Raw genomic sequence first — 27314 nt, 5'->3', positions numbered from 1 at the left:
GTATTCCTTCCTCTTAATAGTTATGATATTATATCACTGTTGATTATTCAGTATTCTTGTAAAACATGATTACTTTTCCTATCCTGTACAATGTCCTGAACTTGCCTGCCTTCTTTCATCCCACCCCAGCTGTCTAGTAAATATAGTATACTAGTATATGTAGTATATATATTTCTATATACTCTTTAGCATATCGAACTGTTGTGCGTCTTTCCCCCCCTCCCCTCACCACCAAGTTTTCCTGTATCCACATAATCTGTTTCCTTCAAGTGCCTTTTGCCCATTTTTGTATGTTTTGGGCTTAACCTTTTGTGATAGAGCCTTTTATTAGGTGTCCAGTAATTCTTGGTTGTCTGCTTGTACTTAAGTGTAGGAGACTAAAGAGTTGATAAGGAATCTTAGTTATATATCTGTATATCAATAGTTATCACTAATTCAACTTTCCATCAGATGTCTTTCAGGATGTTCAGACATATCAGGTGTTGTTATCAGTTTTACCTTCCTGAGGAAGTCTCTCAAATCCCTCTGACCTCCATATGGACTGATCGCCCTCTAGACTTGGTACCCAACTTTTATCATGGGATTCCCTTCATTTTCTTCTGTGGTTGGATCTCTATTTTTCCAGTGACCCATGTCATGTTTATTTTTGGTTTACTTCATGTTTTAAAATCGCTTTAGTTTACTCTAACACTTACTTGATTCTTTGGTTAGGTAAAGAATACCAGATGGGAAATTGTGTTATTTTATAATTTTGTTCCGTTGATATTTGGCTTCCAAATTGCTTTTGAGGAGTTTGAAGCCATTTTGATTCCTTCTATATAGTGTGTGACATGTGTGTATGTGTTTTGTTTTTCCTTTCTTTTTTCCCCCCTTGTTTCTCTCCTTCCTTCCTCTCTCACTATTGAAATCTCTGAAAGCTCTAAGGATTGTACTTGTTTCCAGAGTTTGGAAATTTTACAATGTAAATGTTCTAGTGTGGGTCTCTTCACCCATGGTGCTGAGTACTTGACCTGACCTTTCAGTCTGGAAGCATCTTTTTAATCCTCGGATTATTTTCTTGAATGAGGTTGAATGAATCTTTCCATTCCCTCCCCCCCCCCCCCCCGCCCCCTCCTTCTTTTTTCCATTCTCAAACTCCTCTTATTGGGATAATGGACCTTTATGACCAGTCTTCAAATTTTCTTTCCTATTTTCATCTGCTTTTTTTTTTTTTGCTCTACTTCTATTGAGTTTTCATCTATTATATATTTAATTTCCAAGAGCTTTTGTTTTTGTTCCTTTTAAATAGTATCCTGTTATAAAAACGATAGTACTTTCTCTAATATAATGAATATATAAATGATAGGTGTCTTTTGTTAGGATTTTTTTCTCCCTGTATGATGTATCCTCCAGTTTTTTTTTTGTTGTTGTTTGTTTTTTTTTAGTTTTTATTTGTTTTGGTCTTTATTTTTCAAGTTACAGCCTTTCCTTAGGTGGTTTGTGTAAGAGTAGGGGAATAAAACACTGATTAGAAAGTCTTTTTTAACTTCACTGTGTAGTAAACCAGGCTGGGTTGTTTGGTTGGAAGACTTTTGATATCAGTGTCTTCAGGTCTTTCCTCCTAGTAGGTTGGATTCCCTATAGAAAGCTCTTGATTTCTTGCATGAAGGCCTTACCTACATTTTGAGGGAAGAGGAGAGGAGAATGGGGTAAAGAAAGAGTCTTGAGGAGTCTTAGCATCCTCATAAATGTGTCTCCACTCTGTTTTCAGTATGTTCTCCTGCCTACTCCTGTGCCTGATTTCCTCAATCTTGGGATCTTGTGTTTCATATTCTCCAGAGAATGTATTTTCATTTTTTCTGTTTGGGTTGGAGAGGGGCATTTGGGATCTGTGAGGCTTGCTGCTTAAAGAGACTTTTAAACCATCGTCCTTATTTTAGCACCCTCTCTCTCTCTCTCATCCCACATCAGATGTTATGTGGTATTGCCAATTCCTGAGTCTTTTGGGGATTTTATAGTTTAAATTGGGTTTATTCTTGGTTTTCTCCACTATTTGCTAGAGATTTGATTTCCTAGTGTTTTGCTAAGTCATTTGTCACTCAGCCATCTGTTTTCCAGCTTTCAAATTTTTGTTGCTATTGTTTTCTTAGTTTTTGTGACCTTGTATCTTTATATCTTAAAAAAATATCCCTTTTGTCACTTTTGTGAGATTTTTAGGAAAGTAGTATAAAAATACGTGTGTGTTTACTATTCACACCTATCTTAACAGTGGAATACTACATTATTAAATTTAAGAACTTTGTGAATTTTAATAAAGGATTTGCTCCAAGATTTGATCTATAAAATTTATAATGTAAATTTTAAGAGTGGAATTGCTTTGCTTATATCTAACAGAAATAACACTTCAATTCATAGAAGTGATTAAAATGTTAGAATTAGTTAATATTTATTTTCACATTTAACCATCTCAACAGCCTTATGAATTAAATTTTTTTCTATTTTACTGGTGAATAAACTGAAGCTTATTTTGTTTATTGGAGAGGTCAAAGGAGTTGTCTGAGGTTCCACACATAGCAGTAAAACAGAGCTAGGATAAAAAGCCATTTTTTTAAAATCAAAATCTAGTGCTGATTTTACTACTCAGAACGACAAGAAGAGGTAATGCTGATGCCCATAAACAATAGAGTGGCTGAAAACGTGAAAAAAGGGAGGCTTCATTGATGTGTGTATTAGTACAAGTAATGGAAATTGTTATAGAACATACCAACATTTACCTGTGAGCTCTTGACAAGAAAAAAGTGGGTAAAGTCATCACAGTGGTGTACCTGGATGCAGTAGAAATTCAAATGTTAAATGAATTAATGTTAAATTTTATATCTTTTGAAAATTATATGAGAATTATATTTTCAGGAAAATCATTTTAATTTTCTAATAATTTGAATTCAGTCTTTGTAATATTGGTTTCAGAATTGCAAAACAACTATATTTCTTGTTTAGAAAGTTTGAATTAAAAATATGAAACTGCAAAGCATGATCTGTTCTGATCTTGCAATATTAGCATCCTAGTGGTTTTTTTCCATGTCACTGTGTTGTTAGGGTTGACTATGTCATGGCAAGAATATGCTTTAATTCAGGGGTGTTCAAACTTTTTAAACGGGGGGCCAGTTCACTGTCCCTCAGACCGTTGGAAGGCCGGACTATAGTTTTAAAAAAAACTATGAACAAATTCCTATGCACACTGCACATATCTTATTTTGAAGTAAAAAAACAAAACGGGAACAAATGCAATATTTAAAATGAAGAACAAGTAAAGTTAAATCAACAAACTTACCAGTATTTCAATGGGAACTATGGGTCTGCTTTTGGCTAATGAGATGGTCGCTGTCCGGTTCCATATTTGTCACTGCTAGTCGTAACAAGTGATGCAAGTGTGCATCAGTTAGTCTAGATCTGGTTGGAGATTTCAGATGTTTCATTCTGAGACTGAGAGGAGGAGTCGGAGAGTGCGGCACACATTCCACACATGCGCACTGCGGGCCCTGGACGAGTGGGCTGCTAAGCAGGACAGGCAGCTGCGGCAGAAACACCTGGCGGTCCGGATAAATGTTTTTGGCGGGCCGTAGTTTGAGGACCCCTGCTTTAATGGCTTATTGAAAGATTACATGAGGGAAAAAATTTAAGGCATGTTTACATTATTTTATTTTTATTATTTTAAAAAAGCGTTTTTTAAATTGATTTTTAGAGAAAGGAAGGGAGATAGAGAGAAAAAGAAACACGGATGTGAGAGGGAAATTGATCAGCTGCCTCCTGCAGACCCTACTTTGGGGGTGGGGGAGGCGGTTGGGGGATCATCCAGCCCCTAACGCAGGCATGTGCCCTGACTGGGAATCCAAGCAGCAACCTTTCGGTGCACAGACGAAACCAAACCGACAGAGGCACACCTACCAGGGCTGTTTACATTATTTTGAAGAAATATTTATGAGTTTTAGATTTTATAATAATTTTTTTCTAGGTCACATATATAAAAATGTCCTCCTCATCTGTCTGTGTCTCTTCCCACTCCCCTACACTCCCTTGTATTTTTTGTTGTTGTTGTTACAAGTCAGTTTGACCTGGAAATCTTGACTTTTTGGTGACATTGGCCAAATTGACCTTTGTTTTATTACCTTCCTGTAACTCTTGCTTTCCATGATATCCTTCTTAGTTCCTTCCCATGCTTCTGGCCATTTTTTTTCAGTCTCTTTCAGATTTACTTCCTCTATCAGACTCGCAGTGCTGGAGCTTCTTTGGGTTTCTGAGTCCTCTTCCCACTACCTTTATCCAGGTAATCAATCATCTGTTCTATGGCTTTAAATACAGTCTGTATGCTATCAACTCCTGAATGCATATCACTAGCCCACACTTCTCCTCTTAGTTTTGATTGATTGATAGATGTCTGCCTTTATGATATCTCTACTTGCATTCTTGTAGGCCTCAATCTCAACAGATCACAAACTACCTAACTTCTCAAATTTTCTCCTTTAGTCATCCTCATTGTAGTATTTCTTACTCTGTAAAGGCCTCTCACTAGCATTCTGCAAACATTGTGGCCTTTCTCTAATATTTTATCTTGTAGTCAAAATGATATTCTTAAAATGGAAATCTTTTCAGATCACTCACCCAAAAGCCCTTTAAAGCCTTCCATTTCTTTTAAGAAAATACCTTCTGTTTTTGTTTACTTCTGGCCTTATGTGTCATTTTCTCCCTCACCTTCTGCTGCATTCCCACTGCTGTCCTTCAGTTCCTTTAGTTGCCATGTATTCTTACTTTTTCTTCTAGGCTTTGGCATATTCTGTTCTGTACCTGAACATCCCCTATGTCACCTCCCCTTTATTCCTTCTTAAAGCTTAACTGTCACTTTTTTGAGAGGCCTTCTCTAACTTGCCAATCTAAGTTGAGGTTTTTTGTTAATATTGTTCAATGTTTATTTTAGTTTGTAATTTTTTTAATTAAAAAATTCTTAATCCTTACCCAAGGATATGTTTTTATTGATATTAGAGAGAGAGAGAAAGGCAGGGGTGGGGAGAGAAACATTGATGTGAGAGAGAGAAATCGATAGATTGCCTCACATACTCTCCCCAACTGGAGATTAAACCTGTAATCTAGGTATGTGCCCTGACCAGGAATTGAACCCGCAACCTCTTGGTGTATGGGACAGCACTCCAAAAACTGAGTCCCTTGGTCAGGGCAATAGTTTATAATTTTTGTTTTTTGTGATTATCTGCTTGATGATTTTAAGCTTCAGGACGGGAATGTTTGGTTGCTACTATATAGCTAAACTATATTTCAGACTCTAGGTACTTACAGACAGTTAGGTACTCGTTTATTCATGAATAAATGAAAAATATTTTTAATATTGGCACAAGGGCAACTTATTGTTTTAAAAATACTGTTGTGACATATTTGAAAGGTAAATAAGTTCTTTATATGTGATCGTTTGATACTACTATTTTTTCCTTTAATAGAGATTATTGAGAATTAATTGATTACTTTTTGTTCTTTGTGAGCCAAAAAATCAATGTGACGTTGCTGCTTTTAACAAGCATTTTGTTTTAGGTTTATGCTAGTTTGTATTTACTGATGTTTATGCCAATAAAATTTCTCCAGCTTGAACAAAACAAAATAAAATAGAAGCCCATTTTAAAATTAGAATATCAGTATTCTTTACCTACTTTTGATTGGGTCAGTTATTTAGCATATAATGATTCTTAAATATCTAAGTGCTAACTTGGAAATCCTTTGGTGTAGTTCCAGTTGTTGAAAATATAAACATTTAACTTATAAAATGACACTTTTGTCTGTTAAGAGAGTTTTCTTTCTTAAACATTTTAGTAAACTTTGAGTTAATTATTTGTTTAAAATTCCTAGCTGATCTATTTTACTTAGATTATTGTAGTTACTTGTTATTAAACCAGTAAGTATTGGATTATGTCAAAGCAGAGGAACCATGAAAAAGGTTTGGCAGTGATCAGAATTAGCAATAAATTTTATTGATTATATATGGGCATTAAATAGGAGTAAAACACATTAAGAGATGAGGCCTTTAGCGAAGGGAAAATGTAGAATCTGATGTGGTAGTGCAGTGATCCTCAGAGGCTAGTTCTGAGAGTCTCTGAAGGTTTTCTTATACTTTTTGTGGACGTAGTGTTAAACTTGATGATCTGGCTTAAAACCATGTTTGTGTTGACTGGGGAGAAGATGTACTGTGGCTTGATTTTTATTGAGTATTAACTTTAGATCATGGTGAATGGTATTGCTCTTTCTCGTCCTTGGAGCCATAAGGAGTTACTCTGAACTTCTTAGGACAGATGAGGTAACATCATATTTTTCCAGGTCTCCCAGATTATTTTTGTATATGGGCTCACTTCTCAGATTGGAACTCCTAATACCTTGTGTGTATGCCCGAGTATTATTTTTCTGAGTAAATTGTAGATTGACTGATTATAAAATTGCTTATTGTTATGAGACTTCATTTTCTCCCAGCTCATCTAGTTATCTAATTTCTTAGGTTATTAGGCTTTCTTAGTATATAGTCACATGGTAACAAACAACATAATGGACTTGTTAGGAATTTTTTTGGTTATTAGGCTTTCTTAGTATCTTCCTTAGACTTTAGTCACATGGTAACAAATAACATATTGGACTTGTTAGGAATACTTTGAAGGTATAAATGTACAATGGAAATAATGTCTAGCATTGCAGTTTTGCTATTATGTCTAGGGGTGATAGTAATGAAAACCTTATTCTTGTGTGATTTTAGGGGGTTGTTTTAACAAAGCATTTTGCAATAGATTATGTCCTCTTGAGTCCTAACAGTCTTAAAAGTTGGTAAGATGCTTTTGTTCATTTTTCACAGAGGAAAAAATTGAGTATTTGGTTCATTTATTTGGTCAGTAATTAAATAGTGGGTTGCTATTATGTGTTATGTACTGATTTTAGCTTGTTCATAGACAGACTCTACACCAGTTTAGTAATAATAGTAGTAAAAGTGGTAGGAATAGTTGAATTATAGTACTTACATTCACTTTACACATATCAACTTAATTCTCAGGACAACCTTATTTATTATTAAGTACCATTATTTATCCCCATTTTGCAGGTAAGAAACTGAAGAATAGAGAGATTAAGTCATTTATTCAAGGTCACAAGGCTACTGGGTGAGGGCTGGGACTTAAGCTGGAATTTAAGTTCTGAGTTTGTGATCTTAACTTTTGTGGTCTGTTGCCTCTGTAGCATATGATTAGAACGAAGGTATTCTTTTGTTTCCTCAGTCAACTTAAATGCATCGGAAGGCACTAGGAACTGCAAATATTTCTTATCTCATTATATCCTCAAATGCTATTGTTTTTATCTTGGAAATTTTGGGGCAGGGGGATGCTAATCTTGTTCTTGTACTCAAGTATATAAACTCCATGAGAGCAAGGACCTTACGCATTTAGTTTACATCTGTATTTCTACTTTATGCGATAGTGCTTGGTTCATAGTATTTTCTGAAATATTTGTTGAATAAGTGAATTTAGACATGTAGCAGGAAAAAACCCTACAAACATCCAACATAGGGAGATAAATACTGCCAAATACTTTGACATCCTGTTATCAATAAACAAAATGGCACAGCCGTTTTGATAGACAAGAAGTAAGATTCAGTTTTTTCCAGATATGTTATTGTACCTATTAAACTAGAGGCCCGGTGCACAAGTTTGTGCACGGGTGGGGTCCCTTGGCATGGCCTGTGGGGATTGGGCCGAAACTCGTAGTCCAACACTGCCTGCTACTTCTGCTCATCCCAGCCCCACTGCGCCTGCTGTGGGCTCGCGCCCAGTCAATCCTGATTGGGAGAGGCTCTTGCTGCCGCAGCAGTGCCAGCCATGAGCCCTGCGTCTGGTGCCCGTCCCAAGGGGGTCCGGGGAGGGTGGGATGTGATTGGCCTTCTGGGCGGGTGGTGGGATGCCCTTGCTGGCCCAGGATCCGGATCCATCCCGCTGAGTTCGCGCCTGTTGTTGGGAGCCACCTGGCGGCTGCTCTTATATCATTTCTTCCTTGCGGAGCGTCTAGGGAGGGGAAGTGGCTGTAGTGCCCAAGGACAACTTCCAGGAGGCCAGCGGCGCTGTTGGGATCATGCCAGAGGTACGGGTCCGTTCTCCGGAGATTAGACCTGTAGGACTACTGAGGTTGTGAGTGGCTGCCGCCAGACGGGTGGGCCGCTGGGATAGGTCTGGTTGGTCAGCTGAGCGGCACTCCTGCTGTGGAAGCACACTGATCACCATTTGCCAGCTCCTGCGTTGAGCATCTGCCCCTAGGTGGTCAGTGCGTGTCACAGCAACCGGTCGATCCGTCATTCGGTTGCTTGGGCTTTTATATATATAGATTATCTCTGTCTCCCCTTCACTGATCTATCAAATGGGTATATTGAGTAGGTGTAAATCATAATCTAGTAAAGCTTCAATCAGACACGATTCTTGTTCTCAGAGGGAGTGCATACAACATATATGTGGGGAAATTATATGACTATGCAAATGCAAAATAACAGTTTTAAACTACATGAAATATGAAATTAAGAAACTAGAGCTGGAAATCTTGAGATCTCATTCAACCCTTGGTTTATATGATAGATGGAGGAACAAGTTCAGAGAGGTTAAGTGAATTCTCAGACATAGTGCTATAAAATGTTTCTTAGATTGGAATTGGAACTGTAGTCTCCAAAATGGCATTAGAAATTGCATTCAAAGTTCACAGATAGGATAAAATTGACCTTTGATTGATCAGGAAAGCAGTGTTATTTGAACTGACGTTTTGAAAGTTTTGGGTTGAAGGAGAATGTTTCAGGCAGGAGAATAGGAATACAAATGAGAGGAAGTAAGGAAAACATTCTGGGCATCAGTAAAGCAACAGTTGTACTTACTAAGTTTGTCTCAGGAAGTGATAGGAAATGACTGAAGATTGAATTGGGCAGTGATTTGGCCCTTAACTCTTGTTGACTAAATGATTTTCGAGGAAGATTGGTATAAAAGGAATCTGTAATTTGTACTGGGGTGGGGGTACACCTACAAACAGGAAAGATCAGTTAGGAAATTATGTTTTTCTGTTATTAATGAGTGAAGTAAATTAGAGGTATAGTGATTTCCACTGTAAAATGATTTGGTACAGGAACCCTTTGGTTAGCAAATTTCTCAATTTATGAAAATTCTGTCTATATTTACTTTCTCAGCTTCTTCCTTAAAGCAATGTGTTTCTCTTCTCATTTTAAGAAAGAAAATATATAACTTAATTTCCCAGAAAAGCTATTATCTACAGCTATGGTTTTAAAGGTGTTTTAAACTTCAGGTAGGATTTTTGGCCATTTAATATTTTCATAGGGTTTTTCTGTATCTAATCCAAAGCAAATGTGTCCCCAAATATATATAGTAGTAAAAAGAAATCCAAGTGAATATGAACTGATATTTTAGGGTGGGTTCTTTACATTTAGTGGTCATAGACACCTTTGCCTGCTTCCTTTTCATACAACTGGATTCTCTTGCCAATCTCTTCCAGATAATGGACAGAGGATGAATTATTTTTTTCCTGAGCATTCCTAGGTATCTATCAAAAAGGAGATGGTATAGATTTATTTAAAATGTGAAAAGCATTAATATTATGAAGACACTAAATGTGAGTGAGTAATTTATTTTATTGACATTGAAGTACCACAAAACATTTCTTTATATATTGGTGCCTTTTTTTTTTCAGTGTGTTTGTCATTTTTAAATTTTGAGAATGTGTACATATAAAGGAATGTAATTTTTTAAAAGCACATTTTGAATTGCCCTTAGAGTCCAAAGTCTCCTAGGTATTTGAAAGCATGTCATTTATTTAATAGTTATATGCACAGCACTATCTTTATCCTTTTATTTATTTATTTTTATTATTTTTAAAAATATATTTTTATTGATTTTTTACAGAGAGGAAGGGAGAGGGATAGAGTTAGAAACATCGATCAGCTGCCTCCTACACACCCCCACTGGGGATATGTCCGCAACCAAGGTACATGCCCTTGACCGGAATCGAACCTGGGACCCTTCAGTCCGCAGGCCGAGGCTCTATCCACGGAGCCAAACCAGTTAGGGCTCCTTTTATTTTTAATTAAAAAAAGAATTTTTAAAAATGTGTTTATAAATTACAGTTGACATTCAATACTAGTTTCAGATGTACATCATAGTGGTGAGACATTTACATAATTTACAAAGTGATTCTCCCTGATAATTTTAGTACCCACTTGACCTATCTGTCCTTAAGGAGACCCTACAGTTGAACTCAAGGATAAATGTGTGTGTATACCAGTACATATATAATATGCATACATACATAGAAAAAGATAACAGGTAACAAGTTCCATATATTCTCCTATTATTTTTCGTCCTTTGTTTTAGTTTTTTCACCTAATTATAATTTATTTCCTCTTCTAATATTTATATTTATTTTTGTAAGCTGCTTGAAATATTTTAGGGAATGGCAGGATAGAAATCCAACAAATGGGAAAAGTATGACAAAGTAGGATATGGTAAATTTTAAGAGATACTAATAAAGCAGTATTGGGTGTTAGAAGGTGAAGATCACATGCTTTGGAGAAGGTGACATTTGAGAAGAGTTTGATTGCTGTGGGGATTAGCAAGTCATTTTAGTATAGAAAAAACACATAAAAAAGGTTCAAGGTACAGGGAGTACTTATAGAAAAGAACTTAGGACATAGTCTAAGTTGGTAGGAGATAGTGTCTATATATAGGAATATAGAAGATAAGGCTTGCTTTGAAGAGCCTAAAGGCACGATTGAGAAGTCTGGACTTAGTTGGATATAGGATGGAGGCCCCTTTTAGGTTTTGTGCTGTGTAGTGGCTTGTTCACTACTGCGTTTTAGGAAAGTGGTGACTTTACTTGGAATGTCTAGTTGCTTCCTTAATATGGGGAATGAGGACTCAGTAATTCCTCTTCTGTCAGGAATAGAAATAGAGGCACATTCTCTTTGTGGTTGCAATCTGAGCTAATGCTTTAAACCAGTGACCTTACCCTCATTAGGAAAGCTAAAGGAGGTAAGGACCCAGTCCACATATGGTAACACTCCACTTATACAGAAGTTGAACACTGGTAACCTAATCCTTTGGAATACAGCTCTGGAATGTAAAGGCTTCTAAAACTGCTTGAAATTGTTGTCACAAAATAAAGCCATGTGGAATATTTTTGTGTAGCATTTCTGGTCCCTTTTTAGGCTTTTTTCTTTTTAAGCCTTAGATTTGCTAGCTTTACCATCTCAAAGATGATGAAGGAAGGGAAGGAAAAGAAATAGGATTCTGAGACATGTAAGGTAACATTAGGAAAGTATCAGTTTTATAGCCTGACATTAGAAATTAAAACACACACACACACACATACACACACACACAGAAACATGATACGGTATTGAATGTTCACCTTTTGAGTGTTAGATTATGTTTGGTATATTACTTTAAGGAAGCATGAACATAACAAATTCCAGATAGTATTATTGGTTGAGCTATGGGCAAATATAAAGAGAGTATTTTTTTAGTCATATCTGACTCCACTGTATCATTTAACTATTGACAAATCACTTTACTGCTCCATATTGCTTTTTCCTATTGTAAAATAAGTGCTTCATATTTTTCCAGCTGTAAGAAATTAATAACATTATAAATAAAAGTTCTCTACAAATAGAAATTGCTGAGGATACTTTGAGTAGTAAAATTATAAGTCCTTAGTAGATGCTAAAATGTAAGTAATTAGTAATTTTATTTTTAGTGAAATTACTGATGAATAAATGACATCTTAGTTATTTTTTACAAGGTATTTTGTAGACAATTACTAATTTACATATTTTACTATAATAAATATTCTTCAATATTTTCTTTGATATATTTTTTAAATTATCTTTCTCAACACAGTAAATCAAATAATTGTATCAAGGGAAGCTGATTTCTCTTATTTCAGATGTTTTTAATCTCTTTTTAAAGAAATGGATAACTCAGACCACCTTCTTGCATAAGGAAGTTCTTGCTTATGTTTAATATTAAATTAATTTTTTCTTAGTTTTGTCCTTTTAGACAGTTTTGTTGTGGTATTTTCAGCAATGAAGGGTTCGATTCCTATGGAGGAAATACTCTTATGTTTTAAAAGGTAATTTTTAAAGACGTTATTCAGTGAATTATAATAGCAAATTTATTTTGGAAAAAAAGCTTTTTTTTAAGTTATCTTTTTGCTTGATTTTTGTTTCTTCAAGAGTTTTGCTTTGCTTCAGGGTGGTTGAAGTGGATTGAGAAAAATCTCTGGTTTTGACTATAGCTCTGTGCTGTCCATTGCTCAGATGCCGGTAAGCTATCAGTAGTCTGGGTCTTTCCTTTTCTTTCTCTTTTAAAGGGCTTAATCACTGTAGATTGCCTTAACTTCTCTTTTAGAGTCAAGCATAGAGCCATGTCTTATCTTTGGTTGGTACTCCTGATTTGGCTGATCCTAAGCTCTTCTTCATCATCATTGTGTTATTTTCCTCTTTGGGGGATCTACCAAACATTATTTACCAGTTATTCTCTGAAATGACAGCAGGATTTGTATGTTTGTGCAACCAGTTATTTTATTAGGAATTTTTACCTGTTGTAAGGTTCCAGGGAGAAAGGGTGGATCAAGATCAAGAGAAGATGTGATAAGTCCAAAGTAGGTATTTTATTTATTTGTTGTCTCCATTCTTTTTTGTTTGTTTGTTAATCCTCACCAAGAATATTTTTCCCATTGATTTTTAGGGAGAGTGGAAGAGAAAGAGAGAGGGAAATACAAAGAGAAGCATAGATGTGAGAGAAACATATAGATTGGTTGCTTCCTGCAGGGGAATCTGAAACCAAGTTACATGTCCTTGACCGGAATCGAACCCGGTATCCTTTGGTCCGCAGACTGATGCTCTTTCCACTGTGCCAAACTGGCTAGGGCTCATGTCTCCATTCTTGAACCCCATAATAATAAATTACCTTGCTGCATCCCAATTCTTTTAGGAACAAGTATGTTTAGTGCTTATTGAAGATACATAGTATTTGAATTAGCAACCCCTTTAGCTCTTCCTTGGTAAATTTATATAAGATTCATGATAAATCCATAGGGGTGCTGAGTAGTACGTGCCAGATAATTCTAAAATTTCTTTTACTATATAATTGGCTGAAATATTACTATCAGTAAAATATTGTTAAGTAACTTGGTCAAATAACTACTAAATGATGGAGCTAATATTCCACTAGGTCCGTGGTCTGCATACTGCGGCTCGCGAGCCACATGTGGCTCTTTGGCCCCTTGAGTGTGGCTCTTCCTAAGCCTTAGGAGTACCCTAATCCTATCTAATAAAAGAGAAACATGGTAATTAGCGTACATCCGCTACCCTTCCCATTGGCTAATCAGGGCGATATGCAAATTAACTGCCAGCCAAGATGGCGGCCGGCAGCCAGGCAGCTTAAAGCGAACATGAGGCTTGCTTGCTTCAGTGACAGAGGACTCCAACATTCCCCGCCTGCCGCTGCCGGCCTCTGAGCTGCAACTCTAAGCAACTATGTTACAAATATAGAAGCTAAACAAAACCCCAGAAACCTGCTTTAGTTGCTGGACTTCAGCCAGCAGGATCGCAACATTGTTTCAAATACAGAAGGTAAACAAAGGCCAGAAACCTGCTTTCAGCAGCGGAGGCCTAAGAGCTGGAGCCAAGCCTTAGAGCTAAAGCTGGCCCAGAATAAAAAAAAAAAGAAAAAAAGGAGCGGTTGGGAACTTCAGTCACCCGCCAGCCAGAAAACAGCCCTCAGCCCCTCACCCAGACTGGCCAGGAACCCCAGTGGGGACCCCCACCCTGAAGGGTGTGTGACCAGCTGCAAATAGCCATCATCCCCTCATCCAGGCTGGCCAGGCACCCCAGTGGGGACCCACACCCTGATCCAGGACACCCTTCAGGGCAAACCAGCTGGCCCCCACCCGTGCACCAGGCCTCTATCCTATATAATATAAAAGGGTAATATGCCTCCCAGCACCGGGATCAGTGGAGCCGCGAGGCCTCCCGGCAACGGGATCAGCGTGACAGGGGTCAACCTCTGTGTGTGACAACCTCCCTATCGGCCCTGCTCTGTTCGTGACAGGGGAAGGCGCCCCAACCTCCTGATCAGCCCTGCTCTGTGCCTGATAGGGTGGAGCTCCCCAACACCCTGATCGCCCTGCCGCTCTGTGTGTGACAGGCTGCGGTGCCCCAACCCCCTGATCGCCCTGCTCTGTGTGTGACAGGGTGCGGCGCCCCAGCCCCCCTCCCCCCCCCCCAGGCCCTGCTCTGTGTGTGACGGGGTAGAGCCATAACCTCCCCATCGGCCCTGCCCTGAGTGTGACAGTGGTGGTGCCCCAATCCCCTGATCGGCCCTGCTCTGTGGGTGATAGAGGGAGACGCCCCAACTGCCCCCCATGGGCCCTGCTCTGTGTGCGATGGGGTAGAGCCATAACCTCCCCATCGGCCCTGCCCTGAGTGTGACAGAGTGCGGTGCCCCAACCCCCTGATCCGCCCTGCTCTGTGTGTGACGGGGCGGTGCCCCAACTCCCCTATTGGCCCTACTCTGTGAGTGACAGGGGGGAGCTCCCCAACCCCCTGATCGGCCCTGCTCTGTGCGTGACGGGGGGAGCTCCCCAACCCCCTGATGGGCCCTGCTCTGTGAGTGACAGGGGGCAGCGCCCCAACCCCCTGATTGGCCCTGCTCTGTGAGTGACAGGGGGTGGCGCCGCAACCTGCCCATCGACCCTGCCTTGAGTGTGATGGGGGCGGTGCCCCAACCCCCCAATCGACCCTACCCTGAGCGTGACTGAGGGTGGCATCGCAACCTCCCGATCCGCCCTGCTCTGTGCATGACAGGGGCTGGCGCCCCAACTCCCCAATCAGCCCTGCTCTGAGCCCGACCAGGGGCTGCACCTAGGGATTGGGCCTGCCCTCTGCCACCCAGGAACAGGCCTAAGCCAGCAGGTCGTTATCTCCCAAGGGGTCCCAGACTGCGAGAGGGCACAGGCCGGGCTGAGGGATCCCCCCTCCTCCCCCCGAGTGCACAAATTTTTGTGCACTGGGCTTCTAGTTAATAACAATGTACCTACCTATATAGTTTAAGTTTAAAAAATTTGGCTCTCAAAAGAAATTTCCATCGTTGTACTGTTGATATTTGGCTCTGTTGACTAATGAGTTTGCCGACCAGTGCACTAGGTGATTTGATTCCAAAGCTTATACTCTTAATCATTCTGGTGACTGCCCTGGCCCACTGATAAGCAGTAGTAAGAGGTGGCAACTGGCAACTATTAAAAAACAGTCGTTAGTCTACCAGGCATTTGGCTCTATAGACATAATTGGTTCTTCGTTATAGAGTTGTGCAATGACTAATGTTCCTAATGATGATCCTTTCAATTTTAATATAGTTAGTTTGTCTTACTACATTTTGAAAATTAAATTTTCCAAATTTTTGTGAAAGAGTGAACTTTAAATTTGGAAAATTTGCTTATGTGGAATAGAGTTTCTGAGGAGTAAATGAATATAACAGTTTTATGACATGAACATTTCAATAAATCAGATAGTAGCGTTCCATTAATGTCAGCTTTTACTATAAGCTATTGATATTTAGGTTATTTTTTAAGCATAATGTTAATCAAATTACATTATAATACTTTTAAAGTAGAAAACTCACTTTAAGCATTTGAATCATAAGAGCATATTTTATGACTATGATCTTTAATTTGTAATGGTTATAGCTTATATTTGCATCGTATGCTTATTGGAACAAGAAAATGCTAATTTATATGAATGCTTTTATATAAAGTTGAAAACCAGGATTTGCCTTGTCTTTTTACTCATTGTTATAAAAGAGGGAGTTTATTTTTTTAATATAAGAAATTGCATGAGGTATTCTTTTAATTCAAAATTTTTGCAGTAGAGCTGCTTTCCTTTATTTTCATTATATTTTTTCCTGATTTATAAACATTGGAGCTTTAGAAGCACTTAGGATTTTTCTTTTGAATTGTAGTTAACAGTAAAGATCTATCTCAAAGGACATAACAGTTTAAGTTATTTAATAGTAATGTATCATGAATCTTATTCACGTGTTCCATAATAAATAGTCAAAAGTTGCTGAAAGCCAGTAATTTTTACAAGTTGTATAAGTTAATGGCATTCAAGAAATTTTACTCACTGATATGCTTTTGATAGCTTAAATTTGCCATTTTCCTCTATCCATGTAGGCAACCTAATTGAAGAGAGAGTGTTTTAAAAGTAGGGTTACTTTTTGTAAAACAGGTTAAAAGATCCACTTTGAGTTTTTTCTCTAATATTTAAAGTTTTAGTTGTGTTTCCAGTTGTACTCAGATTCTTAGCTCATGAAAACCTATCAGTAGCCTACTAAGTTAGCTTATTAAGAAATCACTCCAGTTTGCAAAAACAAAAGTTTTTAACAAGTGGGCACATAGGCCTAACAAAAATCAAGTTGTGCTATATTTGAGCTTATTGAATATGTTACATAAATGCCGTTAATGCCAATTGTTTGAGTTAGAGGCTTAATACATGAGTAGGGGAGGAGAAACAGAAATAGAAAGGTAATAGAAGAACATTAAAAGGGGTGGAGAATATGTGGTAATTTATAATTTCCTAAACAATTTTGTTGCCTGCATCTGTAAATCTAGCTATATAAATTACTTTGGAAAAATTACCTTGGCTAATTTAAGCAATTGCCTGTTAGCCTAGTACTTTTGTCCTTTACTGGTATTGTGATGATTTAGTTAAGAAATATTTATTGAATGCTTGTTATGTGTGTTAGCACTGTGAAAAGATACAAAGGATACAAAAAGTCATGATTTTTGTCTGGTACCCTGAAGCATCATAGGATGTTGGTATATCTGAATTATTCAAATTATATTATGCTTAGTTGTCATGCTATATGTGGTGTGCATGACAGCTTTTTTATTCAAATAAGTTGATTAAGCTGTAGATTAATGAGCATTGAGCATAATGAGTTCGAGTTTAATGAGCATTAGCCTTGGCATTTATCTGGTATCTAATGTTGTTTATATGACCACTTCATTGTATGACCTTGGTAAATGTAAATGTTTACCAAGGTATTTCCTTGGTATGAACAGGTATTTCCTTACCTGTTCAATGAGAGCTACTTTTGTTGGAAGGATTAAAGGAGATAAAATACGTAGTGCACCTAGCTCAGTTCTTAGTTTTGTAAAGGTGACTGCTCTTATTTCTGTGTCAGATGAGAATGATTCCTTTCTTTTGAGCACTGTTAATTAAAAGTAAAAGCTTGCCTACACATTCAGAGACTTTCTACATACTCTATTTTGCCTTCTAAACCAGTGATTCTGTGTTTTTGTGGTATTTTGGTATAGCTTTTCTTACCTGGGGCTCCATAAGAAAATTAATCTATACAGGAAAAGAGTGACTGCTTTCTCAGTTCTCCTAAGAATGGTCCATACCTGGTATCACCATTCTAGATGCATGAGAAAATGAATTTATTACATGTAATGGAGTCATCAGGGATTCTTTTGCTGAATTCTGGGCTAGGAGTATACTGTATCTAATTATTTGAGAAATGCTTCAGCATTATTAAATTTACAGACACAAAAGTTGTTGCAAAGCACACCTTCCTCTCTTTTTTGATGGGGGTAGGGGAACATTACAAGAATGTAATGCCATGTAGCAGTTTGTTAATACTCCAAAACAGACCCATTTCCCTAATCAAGTGATTTAAAAAGTTTTCATACAAACATTATTTTAGGTGGCATAATGTCCTAAGGATCACATGCTTCATACTCAATCCCATTTGGGACTGAAAACTATCTCCTTTGAATGAAATTAATCAGTTTGTTTTTAATTAAGATAATGAGTTAGTGCCCGGTTTTTAAGTTTTAAAAATCATTGAGCTGGATTTTAAAACCTAGTATAAAAAGTTTCAAAACTAGTGATTTTTGGAATACTAATTAGTTCTTCAAGTGAATAAAATTAGGTCTATAGCCAAGGAATTTGGGGGAATGCTTTTTGTTATATACATCTTGGAGGTTGACATTGCATTTTAGTTTATTAAAGACTGAGAAATTCTGTAAAAGAGACAGTTTTATTTATCAGCTTCAACTTTTTTGATCCTGTAATACCTATTAATGTTCTGCAGAATCAGTATTCCTTGGAACATTTATGAAAATGTTAACCTACTTCATTTTATCTATGAGAAATGTTCTGGTCATGCAGTTAAGTGATGACAGTCTTCAATTTGAGCCTGTCTCTACATTTATTCTACTCCTTTTTTTCGGTACCACCCTATTTTTTCATAAGTATTTGGTTTATATAGAAATAAAAGTATAATTGTTGTCATGTGAGAGTATACACCAAGTGAGCCATTTGCCAGAAAAGAACATATTTTGACAAGTGTAGCACTGACATATTTGCAGCCTCATTTAATTGGCCCTGTCATTGTAAATGGTTTGCAGACCTTAGGGATAGACTTCATGAGTTAGTATTTTCCTGGGAGAAATTCCTAAACAGGATAGAAAAAACTAGTTAACTCTGTAAACATTCAAAGATAGCAAAGCTAGTTAACCTTGTAAACATTCAAAGATAGGGAAGCTAATTAGAGTTTGTCCTATGCTTTGGCTACCATTAACATAGAACATTTTACTAACTTTACTTTGTGTTTCTTATGTTTTAGAGTTAAAGCTTGACGTTGCTAACAAAGTAAAGGAGCCAATTGAACATTCTCGTCTCCCATTTATCCATTTCCTATGTTACACCTACTTGAGAAATGAAAAGAGAAGGAAGTACAAAAGGGGATGTCAGATTCTGAGGAGAAAAATTAAAGTCTTTTGGGGACTACAAGATTTTTCAAAGGGGTGAAAAGAATGGTTGTTCGGAATGTTTCTGAACATACATTGGTAGGTTAAGAAAGGAATTTTTGGCTCTTTTGGGAATGTCTTTGAAAATAGACCACCATAAAACTGTAGAAATCAGAATTTAAAAATACTAACTGCATTTGACAGTTTCAGAGATTTGATTCAAGTTTAGAAGAAAGAATAGAAATTTTTTTTCTATTTAGATATACTATAATCTGGTATTAACTTCTGAATAAAATTAAAGGAGTGACATTTAAACATGTGGAACAATATACATATGTTTTAGTTTATATTTTTAAAACTTTTTTTTATTGATTTCAGAGAGGAAAGGGGAGGGAGAGAATAGAAACATCAATGATGAGAGAGAATCACTGATCAGCTGCCTCCTGCACACCCACAGTGTACACCCACAGTGGAGATGAAGCCCACAACTCTAGGCACGTGCCCCAAACCATGACCTCCTGGTTCATAGGTTGACACTCAACCACTGAGCTACACTGATAATGGAGGTACAGTGACATGAAATTTTCTCATTTGCAAATTGAGAATTTGTTTTAATAGTAATTCAAGGTCTTAGTCCAAAAATTATTGTGGCATTTACAAAGGTTTATAATAGCCCATACCATGTTAACTAAACTTCACATATCTCTTATTTCAAATCGTATTTCCTGAATTGTTAACTCAATGATGATATTATTTTACTTTTTTACCATTTTCTCTTTGGCAATGTTTTTCTTCTTAAGACATAGATTGTGACTATAGAGATCTTATTCCCAACATTTGTGGAGAGTAGAATTAGCTACGAAAGCTGTGAATAGTCAGTAACATACCAGAATTAAAGATTTTCCCTAGGATTTTTATGAAATTCTTATACATTTATAGTCCTATCCTTCCTTGTTAGGCAAATCAATATATATTTAAATTAGAAATTGAAAGTAGAAGAAAAACCTTTTTTTTAAAATCTTTCTTCATTTTAGTACTTTAAATGTGAGAGGGATTTCAGATTATCATTTCAATATACTTTAGATATTGGCTTTTCAGGTTCAGTAGAAATGTCTGTTCCTAGATTATTTATGTTGCTGATACTGAGTTTTGCTACAATTTACTTCTATGTTTCATTGCCTTGTCAAATTTTCATAGGTTGGTAGAAATGGCAAAGCAAATAACTGTCAAGTGATCTATGTTTAAATAAAATTGAAGGGCTCAAGCCTGTTGCTCAATGGTCAGAGCATCAGCCGTGCGGGAGGCAACCAACCAATGTCTCTCTCACATCGATGTTTCTCTGTCTTTCCCCTTCCTGTCCACTTTCTCTAAAAATCAGTGGAAAAAATACCCTTGGGTGAGGATTAACAACAACAAGAAAATTGAAGGAAAGAATTTTAGAATTCTAGTTAAAGCAGAATGTGTTTATTCTAGCACTGTGTAATATTTTAAAAGAACATATTTGTTAAAAATATTATGATGTGAAAAGTATAAAATTAGTTAAAACTCAGAGTCCAGGAAATAAACTTTTTTTGAATTTTCTGCTGTACATACAACTTAAATGTTCTTAGGTGAGTTACTTCATTACTTCGTGCCTTAGTTATCTTATCAGCAAAATTGTGATGATTAAATTATTATATTCTGTCATAGAGTTATTGTGAGGATTGAATGAGGCAGTATATATATAAAATGCATAATACATTACATATACCAAGCTCTCATGTTAAAAATCAAACAGGTTATTAATATTTATTACTGATTTTATAAGGGTAGGTAAATTATTTGGCAATTTTATCATTTGATTTTTAGTAAAAACTAATATAAGAGGGATATTTATGGCACTGAACTTTTTTTCCTATGGAAATTTTTAAAGAAACAAATGAACAGACATTTTGATTTCTTCCATTTTTATATTGCAGGAATGAAAATTCACACATGATAAATTAAATTTAAAGACCTTTTTTTTTTTTTTTAAGTATATCTTATTGATTTTTTACAGAGAAGAAGGGAGAGAGATAGAGAGTTAGAAACATCGATGGGAGAGAAACATCGATCAGCTGCCTCCTGCACATCTCCCACCGGGGATGTGCCCGCAACCCAGGTACATGCCCTTGACCGGGATCGAACCCGGGACCTTTCAGTCCGCAGGCTGACGCTCTACCCACTGAGCCAAACCGGTTTCGGCTGAAGACCTTTTTTTTATCCACCTACTCTATCATATGCTTTCTTTAGTCTAAAGTTAATTTCCATACTAGTTGTTTAATGTAAACATCGTTCAGTTTTCCTGTTTGTAGGCATGATTTTCTCTTTTGATCTCTTACATACTTTTCTTCTGAATCAGTTCTCTGTATAGAAAGCTATTTACCAAATAAGCATAAGCAAGATTATCACCATCTGATTACTTTACTGATATTAGTACAGAACATGGCATGATACTGTCATTTCCATTAGGATTAGTTTTTAGAGAAAGATTGGAGTGAACTTTTTATATCAATAAAAAATGTAGATTTATTTTTCTTCTCAATAGATATTCCATAGGTATGTTAACTATGGTACCTTATTCGTAACTCTTTGTTTTTTATTTAACTTTGTTTTTTCTAAAATTAAATTTATTAGAGTGACATTGGTTAATAGGATCATATAGGTTTCAAGTATACATTTCTTAGATATAAAACCTCTATATTGCACTGTATGCCCATCACCCAGAGTTAAACCATCTTCTTTCATCATATATTAGGCCCTTTTCAACCCCTCTAACTTTATTTTAAAATAATTTGATTTACCAAAAAGTTGCAAAATGCTACAAAAAGTTCCCATTACCTCATTCAGCTTTCCTTATGTTCATATTTTATATAACCATAAAGCAAATATAGAAATCAGTAATTAATACTAATCAATCTGTAAATATTCCACTAAATGACCTTTTTCTCATCCAGGATTCAATCTAGGATCTTATTTGTGCACAATTGTCATGTGACCTTAAGTCTCTTTCCATCTGGGCTGATTCTTCATTCTCTGCCTTTCATGACCTTGTCATTTGTGGAGTACTAGCTAGTTAGAATGTCTCTCAATTTGTGTGTCTGATGTTCTTTCATAATCAGGTTGAGATTATGCATTTTTGGCAAGGACACCACAGAATTGATGTTATGTCCTTATCAATGCATTATATAATGAGGTACATGATACTGATTTGTCCCATTACTGGTGATGTTATCTTGATCATTTATTAAGAAGGTGTCTGTCAGGTTTCTATACTGTTAAATTACTCTATTTCTCTGTAAATAGCAAGTATCTTGTGGGGAGATACTTTGAGACCAAGTAAATGTCCTGTTTCTCAACATACGTGCACCCATTAATTTTAGTAACCCTGTACCCCTTGATGATTCTTGCTTGATAAAGAACCTTTTGAATTTAATTCCTTAACATCATTTTGTTGACTGGTATGTCATATTTCTTGTCATAGATGGATAAGAATTAAAGGAATTAATGTAAAGACAGCCTAATTTATAAAACATACCTTTTTCTTTCTATAGTCTTTTATACTCATCTTTTTCTGAATGACCTTAAGAATGTAGCACAACACAAAAATCATGGAATTAAAAATGTGGTAGAAAGTTGATTCTATTTTTTCTTCCTATCTATACTTCAATATATTTGGGTCATCTCTAGAACAAAGCTAAATATTTCATACTAGCAAAACAGGTAAAAAAGATGCTAGAGAAGTAAAAGGGAAGGGCTGAGTCAATAATAAAAATAATTTGCCACAGTGATTTAGAGATTTTTCTTAAACTCACTTTCATTAAGGTTTTCTTTTTTTAAAAAATATATTTTATTGATTTTTTACAGAGAGGAAGGAAGAGGGATAGAGAGTTAGAAACATCGATGAGAGAGAAACATCAATCAGCTGCCTCCTGCACACCCCCAACTGGGGATGTGCCCACAACCAAGGTACATGCCCTTGACTGGAATCGAACCAGGGACCCTTCAGTCCGCAAGCCGATGCTCTATCTACTGAGCCAAACCGGTTAGGGCTTCTTTTTATTGTTAAATATAGAAGCCTTTAAAAAAAAAAAATCTTCACTCAAGGATATGTTTATTGATTCTAGAGAGAGAGGAAGGGAGAGAGAAACATCGATCAGTTGCCTCCTGTACATGCCCAGACCAGTTGAACCTGCAACCTAGGTATATGCCCTGACTGGGAATCGAACCCATAACCTTTTGATGTACGGGATGATGCTCCCACCAATTGAGCCACTTGGCCTGGGCTATAGAAGCCTTTCTTATTTATTCAAGGGAGGCAGTGGCAAACAATATTTTTGTGTTTAGTCTTCTTAAACCTGAAGTTGACTTTTTTAAAGGCAACTTGAACCTGAAGCTCACTTTCTTGTTTTTTATCTTTTATTCTGTAGTGGGTTACCTACTCTTAAATGTATATTGTACGATATTTCTTTTTTATTTGTTCTGCTTCATCTTATAAGCTAGTGCAGTGGTCGGCAAACTGGCCCCTTGTGTGTGGCTCTTCCACAAAATGCCATGTGCGGGCCCGCACGTGCAGTGTGATTGAAACTTTGTGGCCCATGCCACGGGACTCGCGAGCTGCAGTTTGCCGACCACTGAGCTAGTGGAACATGAAGACACAGCTGGGTTAGCTATCTCTTTCTTGTCTATCTTTTAACAAATACTTGACATTTAAACCTAGTGAAATAATTTGAATCCTAATAACATTTTTGGATAGTATGTATTCCCAAAGGATGGAAAAATATATATTGAAAAATCTTGGAATTTGGTTAGATGTTGAGTTTTTAAAACATTTATAATAGGGCTTTTTTATTCTCATGACAACTTTCTTCTCTTTTAGGAACTTGCTTTCCATGATTAAGTGTGTATCCTCATAATGCTCTGCATTCTTTAAAGTTCTAAGCTTTCGTCCCTATTTGGATGTTTTTAAGGTGTATCCCATTTGACAATATATATAAGATGTGGTTTAGAAATAATCTTCCTTTCCTCCAGAGCCATATAGTACCTTTGCTAACTTGTTCTAAGGAAGTTGGGTTTTGCTTGTTTGCTTTTTGGCAATATCACTCAATTTTCAAAATTGAAAATTTGAATTTGTCAATAGCTGGTTTGTTTCCTTACTAATTTTAAACCTGGAAAAAGAACATTGGAAAATCTATAATGGATGCTGTAATTTAGCTAAAATTTTGATCATCTCAGGATAATACCTTTGAAGTTTCAGCTGACCATACTAGAAAATTAATCCTAAAAGCTGATCCCCAGAAGAGATCCATGAAAGTAATATTTTTGATAAGTTGTATTTTCTTTAGGATTAGGAAGTTGAACTCTGTAGTGTCTACTTTAGGTATCAGCCACTTGACAAAATTCTTCTTTTTGTTTTTTGATCAATAGGCTTCATTCATTGATATAACATTTACTGAATTTACCTAACTTAGTGTGCCATGCATTCTTCTAGAGCTGCAGATACCAAACTCACTCTTTCTGCTAAGGTTGTCCTTTCACTTTATTTTTAATGCCAGCCGGGCTATTCTGGACACTTGGAGGGATTTGTGAGAAATTCTTTTTCTTTGCAGATGTGCCTTAGAACCAGTAAAATGAGTGATAAAAGATGAATAGGAAAATATATTACATCATGCTTTCAATTTAGCATAGAATATCTTGTTTTTTTGTGAGTAATCTATAAATCTATAAGTTAGCAAGTTCAACTTAAGATCAGTTAGTTACAGCACAAGTGGATAGAAATGATAATCTTTGTAAAAAATGTTACCTTCTATTTCATTGCTTAAAAATGATTAGGTGTAACTTTTCCTCTTTCTTCAATATGAGAAATGCTTAAAAATAGCAGTAGGTACTCATTTAATAGTTTAACATTGAGAACAAATATTGCAAATAATCTAGTTTGTACATTTCAGGATAATTTCTCAGAGTGGATTTATACATAAACTATTTAGGTTTAGTGCTTCTGATTTGAATATAACAGGATTTTTAGTTATGTTCATAACTAAAATACATTAAAAATTTAAGCATTTATGGGAAATGCTAAAATGGTTTTATTGATGTATTGTAACACCTGTTTGAGTTCCTTTGTGACATTTAAGCATTGCTGATTTTGTTGGCTTTGGTTTAGAATTATTCTCTAGTGGAGTCCTGTAGTGGAGTATTTACTCTTTTTCCTCTTAAAATATTGCTTAGAAGAATGCTGTCTATTAAAATAGAATTAGGTAAGGTCCTACTGTGTAATTTTTATGAGCCTCCATTAACTCTCACAAAAGTCGCTCTTTCGTTTTTGATTAATGATCTCATTTTGAAAGTGCCTTTACATTTTCTTTATAAATGGTACAAGATTAAACCCGCAGTCTCCATATATTATTCACTCCTAAAGCAAGAGTGATACTGTCTCTCCTTAATGATTCAAAATAATGTCTATTTAGGGAAATCTGTGTACTTATTCATTTTTGAGTATAAGTATGTGGAATCTACAGGTTTTGGTACTTTAGGCAAAAGAAAGAAGTTGTATCCTGAAAATAATCTGACTTGGGAGAAGTGTATAAGTGGATCTACATCGCCAGCCAACTCGTCCCATAACCTAAGGACATTTATTTTTTTGTTGTTGCATTTTTAATTTATATATTCTTCAGGGTATGTTAATCAAAGGTTTGGAGCTCCTACTGAAACAGAAATTGTAGACTTAGCCCAATATCAGTTTGAGCAAGATATGATTTCTTGGGGGTTGTTTTTATTTTCAAAGTGAAATGAGTCTGTAAACTTAAAAAAAAAAATTAGATGTATTTTTTTTGTTCAAAATGGAATGTTCCCTTTTTTGCCTGTATTTTCATTCAGATATGTTGTTACTGCTGATTAACATTCAAGAACTGAAGGAAAACTGGGAAATTTAGAAAATCATCTTGTTTATAATTTCTGAATATATTTTTAACTATATCTTAATGTTAAATTTCAAGATCTCATTAGTTTGGAAATATTGAATAATTTTCCTGGTGTATATTGAAATATTAGATACGAAAAGGATTAATTTGTCAAGGAAATCGAATGGAAAAGACTAGACGATGATTGCTTAATAGTTTTAATGTAGCACATCTCATTCCATAAAGGTACAATGAAAACATAAATAAGAGAGCTCTGGTGTATTAATTTTAAGTCTTTTCCATCTGTTAAAGAGCCACCCCTTAGGAACTCCAGCTATGGAATACTTTGTTAATCTATTTGGGATTTTTGGATTCTTGAAAATACCTAATTAGATTGTATTTCTTGAGACACTCGGTATTCAGATCTTTTTCTAATTTGTATTCCTTTCCTCTTGTCATTCCTCATATACCTCCCCAATGTGATTATACAGTAAAATACTGTTTTAAGTTACTGCTCAAAAAATAGAGTCTTTAGTTTATTTAAAACTAAAAGACTTCAGGACTTAAACTCTATTGGAAACTTAAAATGAAAAAAAAAAAGCTGGCACAAAGCCTCATAAAGTATTTTTGTAGTTATTAATTTGATACCTCTTGCAATATGGCTATTTCACCCCTTGACATCTTTTAGATTTCTTTTTTCATTATTTTTTTAATTTTTGGAAATTATAGATTTGATGGTTAAATTTGTAGGGTTTTTTTTTCTCTTAGTCCAGACTATGTTCATTTCTCACTTGTACAGAATTCCATATATTCCTAAAGCAGAAGTGTTAGCTCGTTCTTTCATCTTTAGGCTTAAAAAAAAACTTAGTCCAGATGTTGTTAGGTAATGGAATAACCATTCCTTTTCAGCTATTCGTATATTTCCAAACTGGCTGGCAGAGCCAGGAGGAAGTTGAAGGCACTAAAACATTAACTTTGGTTGGTTGCTACCTTCATAGTGCTGAGACTATAACCTTTGTTGGTTGATTGATAGAACAAGAGAGCACAATCCTCGTTCCACTAACAGGTAAGGAATCCTTGTGATAACCAGTTGGTGTGAGAGAGAGATTACTTGATAGTATTTTTTTTTTCTTAATTTATCCCACAATATACTGTATCCCTGAAATAGGATAGTGTGAACTATGTTCCATACAGCAGAAATATGCAGCACCTTTCTATTTAGAATAAGGTCTGAAATTTAATAGGGCTGTATTACTCGTTACCACAAAGTATAGTTGATCTGTTTTCCACTGTTAAAATTTATCCTGCAGTCCCTATAACTTTAAATACATGTCTGCCTATCTTATTCTCCTTTCAGCTTTTCCTTGATCAGTTGCTGTATGCTTTGAACTTCCTTCTCTTATTTACCTTATTCCTATAACAATGCAAACTATTTTTCAGTATCTTTATCATCATCTATTATTTGGGTATATCTTACTGCTTTAATTTCTGCATTGTAGCCATTAATGATTATTTCCTGGTCCTTCTTGACCT

The 27314-nt window shown here is 36.0% G+C and overlaps 1 protein-coding gene and 1 long non-coding RNA gene across 3 annotated transcripts in view; both read left to right on the top strand.

Annotated features, from left to right (window-relative positions):
• TSC22D1 (TSC22 domain family member 1) overlaps positions 1–27314 on the top strand; it is a 145788-nt gene that overhangs the window by 7864 nt on the left and 110610 nt on the right. The window lies entirely within an intron of this gene.
• On the top strand, positions 11827–12813 carry LOC118649868. Its single transcript, XR_004965766.1, has 3 exons — positions 11827–12180; positions 12284–12373; positions 12659–12813. It is a non-coding gene; the product is annotated as an uncharacterized LOC118649868 (long non-coding RNA).

Source organism: Myotis myotis, unplaced genomic scaffold (assembly GCF_014108235.1).
Source record: "Myotis myotis isolate mMyoMyo1 unplaced genomic scaffold, mMyoMyo1.p scaffold_m19_p_3, whole genome shotgun sequence".
NCBI classification, from domain to species: domain Eukaryota; kingdom Metazoa; phylum Chordata; class Mammalia; order Chiroptera; family Vespertilionidae; genus Myotis; species Myotis myotis.
The sequence above is the reverse complement of the archived record's forward strand: the minus strand, read 5'-3'. Positions and strand labels throughout refer to the sequence as shown.